Source organism: Oncorhynchus gorbuscha, linkage group LG15 (assembly GCF_021184085.1).
Source record: "Oncorhynchus gorbuscha isolate QuinsamMale2020 ecotype Even-year linkage group LG15, OgorEven_v1.0, whole genome shotgun sequence".
NCBI classification, from domain to species: Eukaryota; Metazoa; Chordata; class Actinopteri; order Salmoniformes; family Salmonidae; genus Oncorhynchus; species Oncorhynchus gorbuscha.
Window position 1 is genome coordinate 23,762,308 of NC_060187.1, and position 19,776 is coordinate 23,782,083.

General features: G+C 44.2%; 1 long non-coding RNA gene across 1 annotated transcript; it reads left to right on the forward strand.

Annotated features, from left to right (window-relative positions):
• The first annotated feature begins 17,430 nt into the window (after positions 1 to 17,430).
• LOC123998099 lies at positions 17,431 to 18,884 on the forward strand. The gene is made up of 3 exons (XR_006832223.1): positions 17,431 to 17,587; positions 17,846 to 18,101; positions 18,601 to 18,884. It is a non-coding gene; the product is annotated as an uncharacterized LOC123998099 (long non-coding RNA).
• The last annotated feature ends 892 nt before the right edge of the window (positions 18,885 to 19,776 follow it).

The window sequence follows — 19,776 nt, forward strand, 5'->3', positions numbered from 1 at the left end:
CTCCTTCCTTAGACCGTGACATTCTGGAAAGTGATGTGGCACCTCTAGCAACGCCATTATTTCCTATTAATTACTCGCTAAAGAATGCCTTTAGAAATAGCGCGAGGTGTGACGGGGAGCTGGTCAGCGAGAGAGCAGCTGCCCCTTCAGCCCTCCAGGCGCGCGCTGACCTCCTTTTTTACTTCCATAAATTGGCGGTTTGACAAGCCATAAAACGGAAGAGATTTGATTTGGATACGGGAAGAAATGCAGAATATGAGCCAGAAATGACGAGTCAGAATAGATCTCGTTGTCAAGAAGACATGTCGAGCATGAAAAATGAATCCATGATGTCCCCTTTTACGAGCGTAAATCTGTTTTGGAAACAGAATGCCTATGTTTATAGTCCATCCGAGTTAAGTTTATAGCAGCCTATTCATTGGAATTGCTTAGTTCAGTTAATTGTTATTTTTACTTTGTAGACATAACAAACTAGAGCTGTTTGGATATGTAACCTATTTATTGAATTCATATTTACGACAGAAAAGTTAGGTTCTTCGAAATCACCGTCGAATAGAAAAGCAAACAACACTCTTATAAACTTAACACAATTTGGCAACATTGTGAGTTCCCAATATTTGCTGGTGTTAATTGATTGTGTCAAATTAATAGAACATTTGGATATGAGCCAATCAAACTGAAATAACGTGGGCTGCATTTGGCTTTGTTCCTCCTCTTGTCAGCCTTACAAGTCATGAGCCTTATTACTGTAGAAAAACTGTATGTAGACTTTGGATTATAACAGGTATGCAGTTCTACCATCTGACGCCAGGAGACACTGCGGTTCGCGTTCTGAAAGTCCCACGACCTAATAGGCGATACACTATATCCTTGCACTAATGTCTGCTATTTGAAATGAACAAAACAAGAATACAGGATCTAATGAGATGTTTAAATGTGACACTTGGTTATTATGACAGGTGCTCTTTCCATTTAGTTTCCCACTATAATTCTCAGTAAAAATGTGTTTTGGAAATGAATGTGGCATAAAATAAGACCATTAACAAAAGCTCAGTGCAACATGCAAATATACATTTCTATTGCTGATGCATTTCATACTATATTGAATTGATAGGCCTAATCATAGGAGCCTATGAAAGCAAACTAGCAGTAGGCTGAAAAAATACATGTTATGGACTTGTCTAATTTACAAAATATAAACAATAGGTAGACTGTACTATTATGGTATAGTTGTATTTTTAGTCGTTATAAATGTACATTTGTAGACTCTTCCTTCATGTTGACAAACATAGAATTAGGGCTTTTATTCCAGCTATGTGTAAATGACCTTGTCCTATTTAGGCCTTCTGTGGCTTGCAATACTGAAAGGGATATTTTAGACTGACAACGATATAATTCAGTAAAAGCTTTAACGTTTCTTAAATGTATTACTTTGTACAGTACTTGTCTATTCAATCTAAACAATTTTGTATTTGTTCCCCTCGTTTTCCTCATCCTTTTATATTTGCTTCGCACACTTTCTCAAATGTCATAATTCCCAACATTACCGCAGGCATCACTCGCTTTTTCATGCTGTTTTGTTTGCTATTGTGCCAAACACGCCGCTATTGTAAAGATGACATTAGAGTGTCTCATGGTTTAAATCCCTTGAGCTGCTCCGTCTCCCTGGGCACTGAGGTCATAGGTCGAATCTTGAGATCAGTAGTAAACGTCTGCTGTCTGAGTGAGCTTGCATGGTGAAATTAAGTAAGACCTATTGGCAATAGTCCTCTGGGAGTTCCCGTTGTGTACGTTTTAGTAAAAACTATTTAAAATTGGGTCTGTTTGAGCATATAATATTCACCTTTGATGTGTGTAGGTCTATAGGAAGTGGTCGTTGGTGTCTCTCGGATAGACTAAACATGCTAAAAGGCTAAATGTCCTGGCCTGAATATGAGGAGTGAGGAGGTCTATTTTTACACAATAAAATGCATACTAATTTAATTTTTGGGACCTGTTGGTGTGCAGGGCTAAGACTACAACTCATCACTATTTCATGCAATGACGATATATGCATGCCTTGGAAAAGTGTGCATGGGAATCAGAGTGATACCCCCCACTGACATGGATGTTATCATGATGCTGTCCTATTAACCTTGAAATAATACATCGATATTATATTCTTCAATCTCTCTGTCAGAGAAAATCGGAATGGCACATTTGGAAACAATGACATGTCTGCTGTTTGTTTTAACACCAGACATAAACAAACAAACACAAATCTGCAGCAAACATGTCATATGGTTTTCTGGTGTCTGTTTACTCTGCTACAATTTAAGCATGGAATAACTCTCTACAATGTGTACTTTTTTGTTGCTTTGTTGATATAGGCCTATTTAATTGCAACCCAACTGTATACCGCTGTCGAAAAAAGTTCCAGGCGACAAGTGAATATATAGAGCAAATGACAAAACAGAGAGTGAATAAGTGACAGTTAAAAAGACAAGAGGATGTGCAGCTAACAGGGAAACGCAGCAGCTACAAAGTCACACATACCTTTGAGAGCGCAGTTTGTTTTATAGCACATCTCCCGGGTTGTATCTCCTGTCGATTTGCTAGGGAAAAAAGCCGAAGCGAACATGCCCTGTTTAAGAAACAAACATGCAGATTTAGATGGGATTGTGACAGCAGCATACCTTACTTAGAGACTTCATGTCCCACAAGACTCATATTATAACAACAGTGGAGAAAAGGCTATAATGCAGAAAGAAGAGACTCAGCACGGTTGACAACATTTATCGTCACTCTGAAAGAAGTAAATGCAAATAATGGGATGCCAACTAAGAGCTAATAATATGTTTGAACCTTTAGATACAGAATAGAATAAACAGTTGCGATAGTCACAGGAGTTGCTTCTCAGAGCAACCTGCTCTAGGCTATAGGGTAATTATTATCACCCCATATAAGGTAACATTTAAATCAAGATATGTACTCTATTCTACAGTGGCTATGATGTGTTAGCACATTGTAATCTGACAATTAGCTGCGATAAAATGTTTTCATAATCAGGTGTAAAAGTAGTCAAATGTAAAGGAGCAACTCGTCATCATAGCCTAACCTTTCAGTTTAATAATTCATTTTCTGTCCGGGTCTTTCTGGCTTCTTCAAAAGACTCAAACCTGACAAGGCGTGTGTTAAATCTCTGCTCGTCCAGGGAGTTGTCACCTGTTATGTGTGGTACTTACTGGCTGTCACCGCCGGCTTACCGCTTCTCCTCTCGTCACGCTTCGCTCATCTTCCAAACCGATGCCGTAGTCATGCACTTGGCGCGGTCGCTCTTGATTCACTGGCTGCCATACTGGTTCCAAAATGTATCTTCCAGGAGTTTAGAAATTGTATTGCCCAAAAAGTTATTGCCTACCTACGGTGAGGTTACAAATGCAAGTAATGTAAATCGGTTTGATGTTTTCAAGTACACTCCCCTTTCCCACCCTCAGGACAAGGATATCAATATACACTGAACAAAAATAAAAACACAACATGCAAAAATGTCAATGATTTTACTGAGTTACAGTTCATATCAAGGAAATCAGTCAATTTAAATACATTTATTCGGTCCTAATCTATAGATTTCACATGACTGAGAATACAGATATGCATCTGTTGGTCACAGATACCTTCCAAAAAAGGTAGAGGCATGGATCATAAAACCAGTCAGGTTTGGTTTGACCACCATTTGCCGCATGCAGCACGACACATCTCCTTCACATAGAGTGATCCAGATGTTGATTGTGGCCTGTGGAATGTTGTCCCCCTCCTCTTCAATGACTGCAAAGTTGCTGGATTTTGGCGGGAACTGTAACACATTGTCATACACATCAATGCAGATCATCCCAAAATGCTCAATGGGTAACATGTCTGATGAGTATGCAGGCCATGGAAGAGTTGGGACATTTTGAGCGTCCATGAATTGTGTACATGTCCTTGCGACATGCTGAAACATGAGGTGATGGCGGCGGATGAATGGCGCGACAATGGGCCTCACAGCATCTCCGTGCACTCAAATTGCCATCGATAAAATGCAATTGTGCTCATTGTCCATAGCTTATGCTTGCACATACCATAACAACACCGCCACCATGGTGCACTCTGTTCAAAACATTGACATCAGCAAACCACTAGCCAGCATGATGTCATACACGCTGTCTGCCAGCTGCCTTGTACAGTTGAAACCGAGATGAATCGGTGAAGAGTACACTTCTCCAGTGTGCCAGTGACCATTGAAGGTGAGCATTTGACACTGAAGTCAGTAACAATGCCGAACTGCAGTCAGGTCAAGACCCTGGTGAGAATGAGCAGCACACAGATGAGCTTCCATGAGATGGTTTCTGACAGATTGTGCAGAAATTATTTGGTTGTGCAAACCCACAGTTTCATCAGCTGTCCAGGTGGCTGGTCTCAGACAATCCCCCAGGTGAAGTAGCCGGATGTGGATGTCCTGGGCTGGCATGGTTACATGTGGTCTGTGGTTGTGAGGCCGGTTGGATATACTGCCAAATTCTCTGAAACGATGTTGGAGGTGGCTTATGGTGGATAAGTTAACATTAGATTCTCTGGCAACAGCTCTGGTGGACATTCCTGCAGCCAACATGCTAATTGCACACTCCCTTAAAACTTGAGATGTTTGTGGCATTGTGTTGTGTGACAAAACTGCACATTTTAGAGTGGCCTTTTCTTGTCCTCCAGCACAAGTTGCACCCGTGTAATAATTATGCTGTGTAATCAGCTTCTTGAAAGGCCACACCTGTCAGGTGAATGGATTATTTTGGTAAAGGAGAAATGGTCACTAACAGGGATGCAAACACGTTTGTGTACAACATTTGAGAGAAATAAGCTTTTTATGCATTTGGCCATTTCTGGGATCTTTTATTTCAGCTCATTAATTATGTGAACCACACTTCACATGTTGCATTTATATTTTTGTTCACTATAGATAGCATCAATATTATAATTCTGTTGTTATTCCACACTTCATTTTACACTACATCTTTACAAATGATTATTTCTTTATTATAGGCCTATTCCACAATGTAAATATATTTATATTTTATGTAATCTAATCAAATCAGTAAAACCTGAACTACAGGTTTTACATTAACATTACATCTTAATGTTATAGGTCTGTAACCTTAAACTACGTATACGACTACAGATAATACCATCTCAAAAGTCTCTCATCTATTCCACTTGGGCTCCCGAGTGGCGCAGTGGTCTAAGGCACTGCATCTCTGTGCTAGAGGCATCACTACAGATATCCTGGTTTACCCGGCCGTGATTGGGAGACCCATAGGGCGGCGCACAATTGGTTTGGCTGGTGTAGGCTGTCATTATATATAAGAATTTGTTCTTAACTGACTTGCCTAGTTAAATAATAAACTTAAATTTTTTTTTTTAAATCAACACCAGGCATGTCTTCAATAGGCTACACTGGGCTTACTCAGTGTATATCATATTGGTCCTAGGGAAACACGGTATGCTATGCTGGATTGTCTTCCAGCTGTGTGTCAATTAGACTGTAATTAGTAACCTCTCTGCCTGGTTAAGAGCAGCCGCATAATGTAAAGACACTTCGAATGATCAATTTTGGACGTATTGTCAGAAATGTACACAGACACATGCCATCATTTGGAATAGGCCGAGTTACAGTATTTAGAATAGCTAGGTCTATTCCCCGTGTCTTGGTATAGGCCTAAGAAAGAATAGACCAACGCAGTGAACTGGAGTTGATCTAAAATATATTATGCCATCATCTTTCTGGATATAAAAACCCATTCAAAAAGAAAGAAAAATCAGAGTTAGAAGCTATTAAAGAACATTTAGGGGTTGGTTGACTTACAACCTGACGTCAATGATGATGATGAATCTATGTCGAAGACTTCAGCCGTGCAGGACAATGTTGAGCCCATAGAGTCTGCCCAATGTGCAATGAGTAGGTGGCTAATGTGAGCAAAATGTGAGCCAAACTCTGTGAATTACTGACCTCCACACCACACCACCACCACACCAGTCTGTTAAGTATTCTATTCTACCCTCCTCTCTCTGCTATTCAAGGTTGATCTAATCTAATCACCAGATCAACAACTGAAATCTATGAGAGAACAAATAATGGAGATGAAATGAACAAATGATTAGCATGCTGTGAAAAGTACAATTTGTTTCTTATTTAGCATTTAGATAACTGTCTATCCTGAGGAGCAAGCTTCAAAGTTGAACCCACTTTTGGCGAGGGGGATTAATTCTCTCTGCTGCATGCTTCATTGAATCTCTCATTACCAAACTTTGTCTGTATTGATGTTAGATTTGATTGAAGATTAGAGCATTTAGCAAATCTTGCTTTTCCGCGTGTATCATGCTTTTTCAAGCACAGCAGCAGAGCGCCTGCTGGTCAATACCCTCACTTTTATCCAGTGTCTGCTTCATTTAAACTTAATCAACTCCATCAATGAACTGGAACAGAGAAACGTCCCTGTGGAACAATGCTGTTCTTTTGTTAGATAATTCTCTGCTCTCCTTTCCAACCCGGTGGCTTTAAACCTAAAATTACACTATGATGAACGATTTCAATCAATATGATAATGAAAATTGGTTTGGGCAACTGTTTGCAGCGGGTTTGCAGGGCTTAAGAAGAAGCTATCCTATGTGACATTACTAATACATCCTCTCCTCCATGTGCAACTAGAGAGATTTCCTCTCTCTCTCCACCCCCCGCTGTTGTTGCAACCCCATACCTCTCTTTTTTTTATCGCCCCATCTTCTCTGACATTGACTATTGCTCACAGGACTGAAAATGATGTATCTTCGCTGAGGTAATGCTCGTGCCATATTGGAAACTGAGCCCATCGGTGTTGTATCATGCATACATGCATTGTTTTCTCTTTTTTTTCTGCAATAAATGATGTTCACAGCAGCATCTCCTGTATGCCAACAAACTTCCCTATGCTGAGGCCAGGCATATATCCATCATTGGTGGGACCTTGGTAGTCAGTGGAGGTAGGCTGGGATGTGATTTCTGTTTTAGAATAGGTGACGTGCTATATATCATACTAAGTATCACAGATTTACGTTTACAATGTTACGTCTAGCCTTTGAGGCCAGGCTGGGACGTTTTGCCCTTGCGAGTCACTACAATCTTATTCCTTGTACTGTAGCCTAGGCTGCTGCCTTGTTCATTATTTTTATACTGCCACCAAAGAGCAATTTCAGAAATTATTTGCAAGGTAAATGCAGCCCTCCATCTGTTGCCATAATATTACATGTATAACCTTTTCAAAGATAATCATACATTTAATGATCAACTGAAGAATGATATAGAGCTTCTCATAAAAATATTACTTCACATTTTCTTCTGTTTTTACAGAAGACTAGCTCCTGTAGGCCCAAGTCGAAAAAAGGTGTTTCTGAGTCTATTATGGAACGTGTCCACTAAGCACAATTTTGTGCTTAGTGGACACCACTTTCAGAGTGGAATTGAAAAGGTGTCAACATCAGTAGCCTACCATCCCCGTTCTCAACCACAGGAGGTTGGTGGCACCTTCATTGGGGAGGACGGGCTCATGGTAATGGCTGGAGCAGAATCAGTGGAATGGTATCAAATACATCAAACACATGGTGTGATGCCATTCCATTTGCTCCGTTCCAGACATTATTATGAGCCGTCCTCCCCTCAGCAGCCTCCACTGTTCTCAACTTATTAAGTCCCATGCCTTTATTTTAGACATTTATTATAAGCTAATTGCCACAGTCCATATTGGAGTAGATGTGTCCAGATGACTTCTTGGTAATGTTGTGACTTCTTGGTCATTTCTAAACCTTTAATAATGAATCTCATTTAGGCTATATCGAAACACTATTCGTTTCAGGAATTGACTGAATATCTCTTTATAGATGCATTAGGCCTACATACTTTATACCCAGGATTACTGATTTTATTAATCAAAACCTCTGGGTAAAGAATTACCATATTTCTACATCTCAATTACACATCTTGGTGAAAGGGTTTAATTCAAGTACCAGTCATAATTCCAACCTTTAATTAAGAATAGACCAGGCAACTTCCTCAAAATGTTCTTTAAAACATATTTTTGCCATTTCTTTGGCAGTAAATGTTAAGACTATATTTTTATTAGGGCCTTTTGCTGAGAATTATGATAGGTGATTAGCTTAGAGTTGCTGAAAAGCACGCATAAATGCACTATTAATGTCAATGGAAATTTGAACAGAAGAGTGCCATTTAGGCCTGAATGTAAAGGTTAAGGTGCTGTTGGCGGGATTTAGAAGGTGGTGGAACTTTACAGTTCCACGGAAATATACAACCGTTTTGTTCTGTTTGCTTCTGTTTAAGAAATGTTTTGCAACAGAATCGGCATAATGAATACGCCCCTGTTGTTGGCAGTCTTCCATCCCACGATGATCCATTCAAGCAAAGAACACCTGCTTAATGGTTTCCCTGATTCCCTCCCATGTGAGATTCCAAAGATGATGGCACACATGTAAAGAATAAAGTAGGTGTACATGGCTACGCCTCAACTTGATTCAATACACTTTTATTTTACATAGCCTCGACAAAAATAATGGAATTGGAAATAGTATAATGCATTTTAATAAGTAAAAAACATAATGTAACTGACATTTGAAAATGGATTATCCCAAACAATGTGTGCGCACTATACAGGTAAAGTAGTGCATGAAATGAGCGCTGCCAACATGACACTCACCCAACATGAGAAATGAAACATTGGATTTTGAAGAATAAGTAACATAATTAGTTAATCTAAACATGAATGTCAATACAAAATGTAAACTTTAGTATGAACATAAATAAATAGGCAAATATAAATGTTAAACAAAGTAAAACAAATATTTACAGTAAATATTCTCTTCTTTGGTTTCAGTTTTGAGGATGGACAACACAGGTCTACACATATGTAACCTACAGCGCAACACAGGCCTAAGAAGAGGATTCTTTGTCACATAAAGGTAAATAATGTCTGTGTGTTGTTAAGTGTAGCAATATGCCCATAGTTAGTATGTCCTGTGTAAGTACAGTCTATTCTTTGGGTGTTGAAATCCCTAGTATTTTTTTTATTTTGATAAAAAAACAAATTTGATGCAATAGTTTGCAAGTGTTTCGGGGGGGGGGCATTCCTGCATGTGGGCATTCCTTCATCTGCAGGAACAACCCCTGTCAAGCATCCCATTGGTTCCTTCATGGACCCCCGAGTATCCCATTGGTTCCTGCATGATTGCCCACTCCTTGCATTGGTTCCTGCATGAACACACGGGACTGTTAATGCACAATGTTATTTTGCATTAATGCCACCTACTGCACTGGAGCGCGCCCGCCTCCCTCCTCTACTAACTTAAAAAATGACCAATAGAAGTTTAAAGAGAGGCTCTTGCAGACGCAGGAATGCCCACATGCAGGAACGCCCCCAATTGTGGCCAACAATTGCACCCTTCTCATTTTATGTGAAGTTGGAACTCCAATCCGGCCACACTAGTCGCTGCTCAACTCCATCGTAAATCAGCGGCCAGCAATTTCTATAGACTGTTTGATTACTTAGCATCAAACCCAACACGTGCGCAACTATGGGGAAAAACAGACAGGGTTGGCTTAGAATGTTGACGAGTTCCCAGTTGTCTTGAATATGCTGCGTCTGACATTTCCAAGTTTAGTTCCCAGTTGTTTTGAATGCGGCATTAGCACAAGAGGTGACATCAGTCAAAACACCTAAAAACAAAACATGGTATCAAGAAGAAGAAAAAAACTAGCTGAAACGAGCCATCTACAATTTCCCACAAGGCAGCTTCTTGCCATTGCTGCTACCGATCTGGCCATTCAGAATCACAACATAGACTTTTGCCCCATTGAAGCGTGCACATCGTTTCCGTGACATTGTCAGCTAACCCGTCTATATGTCACTACCAAATCCATCCAGGGTCGTGGAGCAGGTAGATATGTGACACGTTGGGATGTGTTCTCTGCCTTTGTTGCCATGTTTTCATTCTCAGTGCTGGAAATGTTTTGATAGCACAAAAGTAGGCTACATACTGAACATGAAAGACAATCAGAAAAATAACAGACTCATGTGTGCTTATGTAGGCCTCGCCAGTGTGTGTGTGTGTTCTGCATATAAAAGTCTTGTGCGGGCTACCTAAGTGTTTTTTCGGGCCACCTATGTTCAAACAGTAAAACATATAAAATAAAGTGTTTTTGGGGGTGAAATCATTTTCGGGATGAAATCATGTTTTCAGTTTAAACTTAAACTACTAAAATTAGTATGTAGAAATATTTTTTTATAAGTTAATGTTACGGCTTCTATGAATGGTGGGTGGAGGAGTCAAGCGCAGAGAGCAGGTTAGTTCCGGTAAGTGGATCTTTATTCCAATGACAGCGAAAAACTGACAGGCAAAACACAAGGGCACATGAAACAACCCGTCCAAACAAACAGGACTAAAACTGTCAGGAAAAATAGAGACAACAAAATAAACCAGAGAACAAGCCCGCACAATAGCCATAGGGCTTAGTGCCCTAAAATAGCCTACAAACCAAACGAAACTCAAAACAGGTGTAACCAATTAGACCAAACTAACAGAAACAAAAGGAAAGGGAATCGATGGCAGCTAGTAGGCCGGCGACGACGACCACCGAGCCCCGCCTGAACAGGAAGAGGCACCATCTTCGGCGGGATTCGTGACAGTACCCCCCCCCGACGCGCGTCTCCCGCAGCGCGCCGACCATGGCCTCAAGGATGACCCGGAGGATGAGGCTCGGGGCGATCCGGGTGGAGGCGGTGGGATCTGAAATGTCCCTCCCCGGTATCCAGTACCTCTCCTCCGGGCCGTACCCCTCCCAGTCCACGAGGTACTGCAGGCCCCTCACCGGGCGTCTCGAGTCCAGAATAGCTCGTACTGTGTACGCCGGGGACCCCTCGATGTCCAGAGGGGGCGGAGGGACCTCCGGTACCTCACCTTCTTGTAGGGCACCAGCTACCACCGGCCTGAGGAGAGACACATGAAACGAGGGGTTAATGCGATAGTAAGACGGAAGTTGCAATCTATAAAACACCTTGTTTATCCTCCTCAGGACTTTGAATGGCCCCACACACTGCGGCCCCAGCTTCCGGCAGGGCAGGCGGAGGGGCAAGTTTTGGGTCAAGAGCCAGACCCTGTCCCCTGGTGCGAACACAGGGGCCTCACTGCGGTGGCGGTCAGCGCTCTTTTTCTGCCGTTCACTGGACTGCCTGAGAGAATCCTGGACTGCCCGCCAGGTCACTCTAGAGCGCTGTACCCACTCCTCCACCGCAGGAGCTTCGGTCTGACTCTGATACCACGGAGCCAGGACCGGCTGGTAGCCCAGTACGCATTCGAATGGCGACATGTTCGTGGATGAGTGACAAAGTGAGTTCTGGGCCAACTCTGCCCACGGGACGTACCTCACGCATTTCCTGGCCGGTCCTGGCAATACGACCTCAGAAATCTACCCACTTCCTGGTTTACTCTCTCCACCTGCCCATTACTCTCGGGGTGATAACCAGAGGTAAGGCTGACCGAGACCCCCAGACGCTCCATAAACGCCCTCCAAACCCGGGACATGAACTGAGGACCTCGATCAGATACGATGTCCTCCGGAACCCCGTAGTGCCGGAAGACGTGGGTAAATAGAGACTCAGCAGTCTGTAGGGCCGTAGGGAGACCAGGCAATGGGAGGAGACGGCAGAACTTAGAGAACCGATCCACAACGACCAGAACGGTAGTGTTCCCCTGAGATGGGGGAAGATCAGTAAGAAAATCTACCGAGAGATGAGACCAAGGCCATTGTGGAACCGGAAGGGGTTGTAAACTTCCCTCTACGCAGATGCCTAGGAGCCTTACTCTGTGCGCATACCGAACAGGAAGAGACATAGAGCTTCACATCCTTAGCTAAGGTGGGCCACCAGTATTTCCCCCTAAGACCCCGCACTGTCCTATCAATCCCCGGATGACCCGAAGAAGGTAGTTCTTTAATTTATCAAGGACACCAAGCGGCACGTACCTCAGACCGGTCGGACACTGTGAAGGCGCAGGTTCAACCCTCAACGCCCGCTCAATGTCCGCGTCCACCTCCCATACCACCGGGGCCACCAGCCGAGAGGCTGGAAGGATAGGAGTAGGATCGATGGACCGGTCCTCTGTGTCATAGAGACGGGACAGCGCGTCGGCCTTAGTGTTAAGGGAACCTGGTCTATAAGAGATTGTAAATATAAAGCATGTAAAGAACATGGCCCACCTAGCCTGACACGGATCCAGTCTCCTCGCTGCTCGAATATACTCCAGATTGCGGTGGTCAGTCCAGATGAGGAAAGGGTGTTTAGCCCCCTCTAGCCAGTGACTCCACACCTTCAGTGCTTTTACCATAGCTAGTAACTCCCGGTCCCCCACATCATAGTTCCGCTCCGCCGGACCCTGCTTCTTAGAAAAGAAAGCGCAGGGACGGAGCTTCGGTGGCGTGCCCGAGCGCTGTGACAGCACAGCTCCAACCCCAGCCTCGGACGCATCCACCTCCACTATGAATGCTAACGAAGGGTCCGGATGCGCCAACACGGGAGGTTCAGTAAACAGAGCAATGGGACGAGACTGCAGGACTTAGAGAACCGATCCACAACAACCAGAACGGCAGTGTTCCCCTGAGATAGGGGAAGATCAGTAAGAAAATCTACCGAGAGATGAGACCATGGCCATTGTGGAACCACAAGGGGTTGTACGTCAACCAGTTGAAGGCTCTGTCGGCCTCGGCCGACCATCGTATACGCACCTGCCCCCCCTTCAGCAGTGAGGTAATGGGCGCCGCCACTTGGCCAAAACCCCAGATAAACCTCCGGTATTAATTGGCAAACCCTAAAAACCGCTGCCCCTCCTTTACCGTGGTTGGAGTTGGCCAATTTCGCACGGCGTTAATGCGGTCACACTCCATCACCACCCCCGAGGTGGAAATGCGATAACCCAGGAAGGAAACGGCTTGTTTGGAGAACACACATTTCTCAGCCTTGATATATAGGTCATATAGGTCATGCTCCAGCAGTCGCCCAAGAACCTTGCGCACCAGGGAGACATGCGCGGCACGTGTGGCAGAATAAATCAAGATGTCATCAATATATACTACCACACCCTGCCCGTGCAAGTCCCTGAGAATCTCATCTACAAACAATTGAAAGACGGCTGGAGCATTCTTCAACCCATACGGCATGACTTGGTACTCATAGTGGCCTGATGTGGTACTAAACGTTGTTTTCCACTTGTCTCCTCCCTGAATACGCTTCAGATTATACGCGCTCCTGAGGTCCAGTTTTGTGAAGAAACGCGCTCTGTGGAATGATTCCACCGCCGTAGCGATGAGAGGTAGCGGATAACTAAATCCCACTGTGATCGAATTGAGACCTCGATAATCAATGCACGGACGCAGTCCTCCCTCCTTTTTCGTCACAAAAAAGAAACTCAAGGAGACGGGTGACATGGAGGGCCCAATGTACCCGTCTCAGAGCTTCCGTGACATATGTCTCCATAGCCAACGTCCCCTCCTGTGACAATGGGTACACGTGATTCCTGGGAAGTGCAGTGTTCTCCTGGAGGTTTATCACGCAATCCCACTGTCGATGGGGTGGTAATTTGGTCGCCTTTTTCTTACTAAAAGCGATATCCAAATCGGCATATTCTGGGGGAATGCGCACGGTGGAAACCTGGTCTGGACTCTCCACCGACGTGGCACCGATGAAAACTCCTATACATCTACCTGAACACTCGTCTGACCACCCCTGAAGAGCCCCCTGTCTCCAGGAAATGAGGGGATTGTGAATAGCTAGCCAGGGAACCCCCAACACCACTGGAAACCCAGGTGAATCAATAAGGTAGAAGCTGATCTGCTCCCTATGATCCCCCTGCGTTACCATGTCCAGCGGAATCGTGGCCTCCCTGACCAGCCCTGACCCTAACGGTCGGCTATCTAAGGAGTGCAGGGGGAAAGGTGGGTCTATCTGCACCAACGGAATACCCAACTTACGGGCGAGTCCGCGATCCATAAAACTCCCAGCTGCGCCTGAATCGACTAGCGCCTTATGCTGGAGAGAGGGGAAAAACACAGGGAAAAAATTAACAAAAACATGTGACCAACAGGGAGCTCTAGGTGAGTTTTGTGCCTGGAGTGGCCGAGAAGTGTTCCGCCTGCCAGCTCGACTCCCAGAGGGACTCCTCCAGCACCGGTCCGAAGTGTGTCCTCTCCGGCCACAGTAGACACAGGAGGAGCCTCCTCCTCCGGTCCCACTAGATGCAGCTCCTCCCAACTCCATCGGAGTTGGAGCAGGAGGGCTGGAAGGTGGAATTGACAGGACCCCTTCTGAACGCCTGCGTGCAGCTAGCAGGTTGTCCAGTCGGATCGACATGTCTATAAGTTCATAGAGGGAGAGTGTGGTGTCCCGACAAGCTAGCTCCCAGCGGACGTCCTCCCGAAGGCTGCATCGGTAATGGTCCATCAGGGCCCTGTCATTCCACCCCGCACCAGCGACCAGGGTCCGGAACTCCAAAGCGGCTCACCCGCCGCTTTGCCCTCTGGTGGGTGGTCGAACACAGCTCGAAAACGGCGGGTGAACTCCAGGTAGTGGTCCCGAGCCGAGTCTGGGCTGTTCCAGACAGCGTTGGCCCAGTCCAGGGCCCTACTCGACAAACAGGAGATGAGGAGGCTCACACTTTCCTCACCCGAGGGAGTCGGACACACAGTAGCCAGGTAGAGCTGGAGCAAAAATCCCTGGCACCCAGCCGCCGCTCCATCGTACTCCCTCGGGCGGGAGAGACGCAATGTGCTGGACCCAGACGATGACGTTGGTGGAGTGGGTTGCGTCGTCTGTGGAGGAGCTGGGGTAGACGTCGGTAGACTACTCCTCTCCCTACGCTACATCCTCTCCATCATCTGGTCCATCGCTGAACCGATCCGATGGAGGACAGCTGTATGATGATGGACGTGCTCCTCCATAGTTGGGAATGGGGTGGTGGCTGCTTCTGCTGACTCCATTCTGTGTGCTGCGGGCTTCTGTTACGGCTTCTATGAATGGTGGGTGGAGGAGTCAAGCGCAGAGAGCAGGTTAGTTCCATACGTGGATCTTTATTCCAATGACAGCGAAAAACGGACATGCAAAACACAAGGGCGCATGAAACAACCCGTCCAAACAAACAGGACTAAAACTGTCCGGAAAAATAGAGACAACAAAATAAACCAACACCATAAAACAGAGAACAAGCCCGCACAATAGCCAGCGGGCCTAGTGCCCTTAAATAGCCTACAAACAAAACTAAACTCAAAACAGGTGTAACCAATTAGACAAAACTAACAGAAACAAAAGGAAAGGGAATCGATGGCAGCTAGTAGGCCGGCGACGACAACTGCCGAGCGCCGCCTGAACAGGAAGAGGCACCATCTTCGGCGGGATTCGTGAAAGTTTATCTTTGAGAACTAACAGTCATCAAAACAAAAGCAGTGGGATTCTAAATTCCATAAATGATGCATTCAGAAGTATGTTTGTCATGCTATGTGCCCGCCATTGATTTTGTTATGTTTGATCCACTCAGATTTGTTTATTTATTCTTTATTTATCCACCTGGGGAAAGTAACAAAACATAACAAGGAACATAAGCCAACAAGGAACATAAGCCAAAATGTGTTGAATTACACAAAATTACCTTTAAAACTGCAAAATTTTTGCCACATGGCAAAATGTGTAGATTTGCAGGAAATTTGCTTTAAACCAGCTACATTTTGTCACTGCAGCCAACAGAAATCTTTTGGTAGTCAACCACTCCATTGGCCACACCCATGGCCACTCCCCTGCCACACCCACCACCTAAGCCCCAATTTGATCTACAAAAAACTCTGATGTGTGTAAGCACAAGTGCATGCACGCAGATCCTCCTCTGTGAGTGTGTGTTCCATGTACATGTGTGTAGCTTAGCACATATGAAAGCATCCGAGACAGCCTGCAGATTGCAGGATGGTACATGACTTTCCCTCTTTGTCTCTCTCAGCCGAGGAGAGGCCTCTGACAGAAGGATGCCTAGATCCTTTCATCTAGCTCAGTTTGGGTAATATATCTGTCATGTTTGATTGACAGACTGACATGCAGTCTATATGGACACCCCGATGGGTGGAGTGGAGAGAGAGCATTCTTCTCTGAGTCCCTATGACTCAGATAGATATGTCAAGAGTGTGGTAGTAATGGTTGATATGATATCTTGCACATAAGATCTGAGCCTATGCTCTTTTCTACTGCCATTAGATTTAAATGGATTGGTGCAACGGAGAGGTTGCCTTGAGATTGATTTTTCTCTTCCATTATGGTAGTTCTGTTGTGTGATTTGTTGTTTGACTTGGGTGGGTCGATATCACACAAATTAAGCAGTTGTATCCTCCTAGTTTAATTTGCTCATCATCAGGTAAGCGAATAAGCACCCCACTCTCATCTCCACTCCAATGGGTTGGAACCTGGAACTGGAGAGACCGAAATCATTTAACTAAAAAGAATATATGCATCAAATAAAAAACAGATGAAAAAAGCATGCAATTATGTCCTTGATTGGTTCAAGTCTTTCTCTGCCAGCAGCGCAAGCTACTATCTGTGCCCCAAATGGCACCTTATTTCTTAATGTAATGCACAACTTTTGACCAGGGTCAATAGGGCTCTGGTAAAAAGTAGTGCGTTATGTAGGGAATAGGGTGCCATTTGCAATGCAGACCCTATATCAGTAGAACCTGACCCAAATGGGTGGTTTCCATGTTCCATCCTGCATGTCTGGGCCAGGCCCCAAAAACACGTCAGGCTCAGGCCAATACTGTGACCATATCTCTTTCCACATTTACCATTCCTCAGATCCACTGCCAGGGTGCTCTGCGCCTCTTGCCCTTCTCACTCTCACTCCCCCTCTGTCTCGCTCCCCCTGCTCTGCTCTGCTCTCCCCTCCCTTCCCTCCCTCCCCTTCCTCCCCTCTCTCTCCACTCTCCCCTTCCTACCCTCTCTCTCCTCCCTTCCCTCTCTCCCCTCTTGCTCCTATCACCCACCCCCTTCTCCTCTCTCCCCATCTCTCTCATCTCCCCTCCATCTCTTCTATCCCCTCTCTCTCCTTTCCCCTCTCTCCCTCCTCTCTCTCCTTTCTCCCCTCTCCCCACCATCCTCTCTCTCCTTTCCCCTCTCTCCCCTCTATTCACTCTCCTCTCTTCTCTCCATATCTTCGTCCCAGATAATGCAGAGCTCTCTCTCTTCTGTGTCTGCCAGGGCTCCATGGCAGTCTCCCATTGGCACCCTATTGTCTATATAGTGCACTACTTTTGACCTGGGTCCTGGTCAAAAGTAGCGCACTATAAAGGGAATAGGGTGCCATTTGGAACACACATACTCCATGCTGCAGCCCCAGGCCTGGGAGTGATGACCAGAGGGGAGACTGTGACAGCCAGGGTATAATAACACCTCCAGCCACGGACAAAGCAGACCCCGGGGGTCAATTTTTAAATACTTTATGCTTTAGACCAATGGTGAGTCATTTGTTGTATTTTTAGGTCATATACTGTATATGAATAGTGTGTAGTTATTATAAAGACTTACGGCATGGTTGCTATTCATGCCAGAGGGTGTTCACGTTTTGATTTACTAGAATAGTTATAAGATAACATTTGTTGTAAGATTGAAGAGACAATTGGACCTTAGTAGGCTGCAAGTTATCAAAATGGTGTAAAACAGGTACACAGAGAAGAGCAGAGAGACACCTGTTGATTCATTGTTTTCTCTTATAGGTTAATTACAACAGAAGCACAGGATCTTGCCCTATGGAGAAGAATATCGTTCTATTCGGGATGCACTGAGGCCATTTTCACATTGACAATAGCAAAGGGACATTTTTGAGAGATTCTCAAGAGGTATCGATTCTCCAAAGACAATACTTTTGTGGAAATTTGCAAAATGACCACATCTCGAGCGCGACCTCCGGAGGTCGCCTCCCAGTGTGAGCAGAATTGTCTCATTGAGCTCAACACTCCTACAGTAAAAATGGTAATAGGCGAGCAATGTTTTTGAAACAGCTGAAATGTATAGGCATTTTCCTTATATTTGAGACTTGTTTTATTGAGGTTTTAACTGAAATTGCAGTAACAACCTATTACTTTCTAAAATATGTATTTTCATTTGTAACATTGTATGATGATTTCAGAGTTGGCACCACAGGTCCCAGAGTAATGGGGGAGGGGAAACTGTTTTCATGGGGCCCAGAGTTTTTCCTGATCTGGTAGGCTAACCTAACCAGGTTAAACTCTGGTTATGACATAGTAACAAATCAGCTGTAAAAACGAATTTATATGGGCTATAATGAGACTTGATTATTTCTAATCAAGTGATATGGTTGAAGAAAAATAAATAATGGAAAAACTCCTGGACCTCGGGAAGACAAAAACATTACAATCCTGTCAAACAAATAATGAGGCAAATCAGTCTAAACAACAGTACTTTGTCCCTCATTTCAACGCTTTTGTGCCAATATTTTTTATTAAACCAGGTGCTGTGACAAATGTCAGATGCCACACGTTTGCCGGCGGCCCAGCTGTGCTGATCTCGTGGACACAATGCTACAAATGAAGAAACATAACCTACTGTATATGTATGATCTACACTGAGTGTACACAGCATCAAGGACACCTGCTCCTTTCATTACAGACCGACCAGGTGAATCCACGTTTAAGCTATGATCCCTTATTGATGACACTTATTAAATCCAATTCAATCAGTGTCGATGAAGGGGAGGAAACATGTTAAAGAATGATTTTTAAGCCTCGAGACAATTGAGACATGGATTGTGTATGTGTGCAATTCAGAGGGTGAATTGGCAAGACAAAATATTTAAGTGCCTTTGAACGGGGTATGCTAGTAAGTGCAGGCGCACCGGTTTGTACAAGAACTGCAATGCTGCTGTTATATGGGCTTCCATATATAACAGCTCAACATCTCAACTCCCTGGTAAATTATAGCCTATGGATGTTTTCAGTCGCAATTTGCTTTTACCACAGTGCCTTCAGAAAGTATTCACACCCATTTCCTTGTTCCACATTTTGTTGTGTTGCAGCCTGAATTTGGATTAAGTTTAGATTTTGTGTCACTGGCCTATACACAATACCCCATAATGTCAAAGTGGAATTATATTTTTTAGAAATGTTTATAAATGAATTAAATATGAAAAGCTGAGATTTCTTGAGTCAACTCCTTTGTCATGACAAGCCTAAATAAGATCAGTAAAAATGTGCTTAACAAGTAACTTGATAAGGTGCATGGAATCATTCTGTGTGCAATAATAGAATTACATATGATTTTTGAATCACTACCAAATCTCTGTACCCCACACATACAATTATCTGTAAGGTCTCTCAGTCGAGCAGTGAATTTCAAACACAGATTCAACCACGAAGACCAGGGAGGTTTTCCAATGGCTCTCAAAAAATAGCAACCAATTAGTAGATGAAAAGCTTACATTTAATATCCTTTTGAGCAATGTGAAGTTATTAATTACACTTCGGATGGTGTATCAATACACCCAGTCACTACAAAGATACAGACGTCCTTTCTAACTCAGCTACCGGGGAGGAAGGAAACTGCTCAGGGATTTCACCATGATGCCAATGGTGGCTTTGAAACAGTTACAAAGTTTAATGGCTGTGATAGGAGAAAACTGTGGATGGAT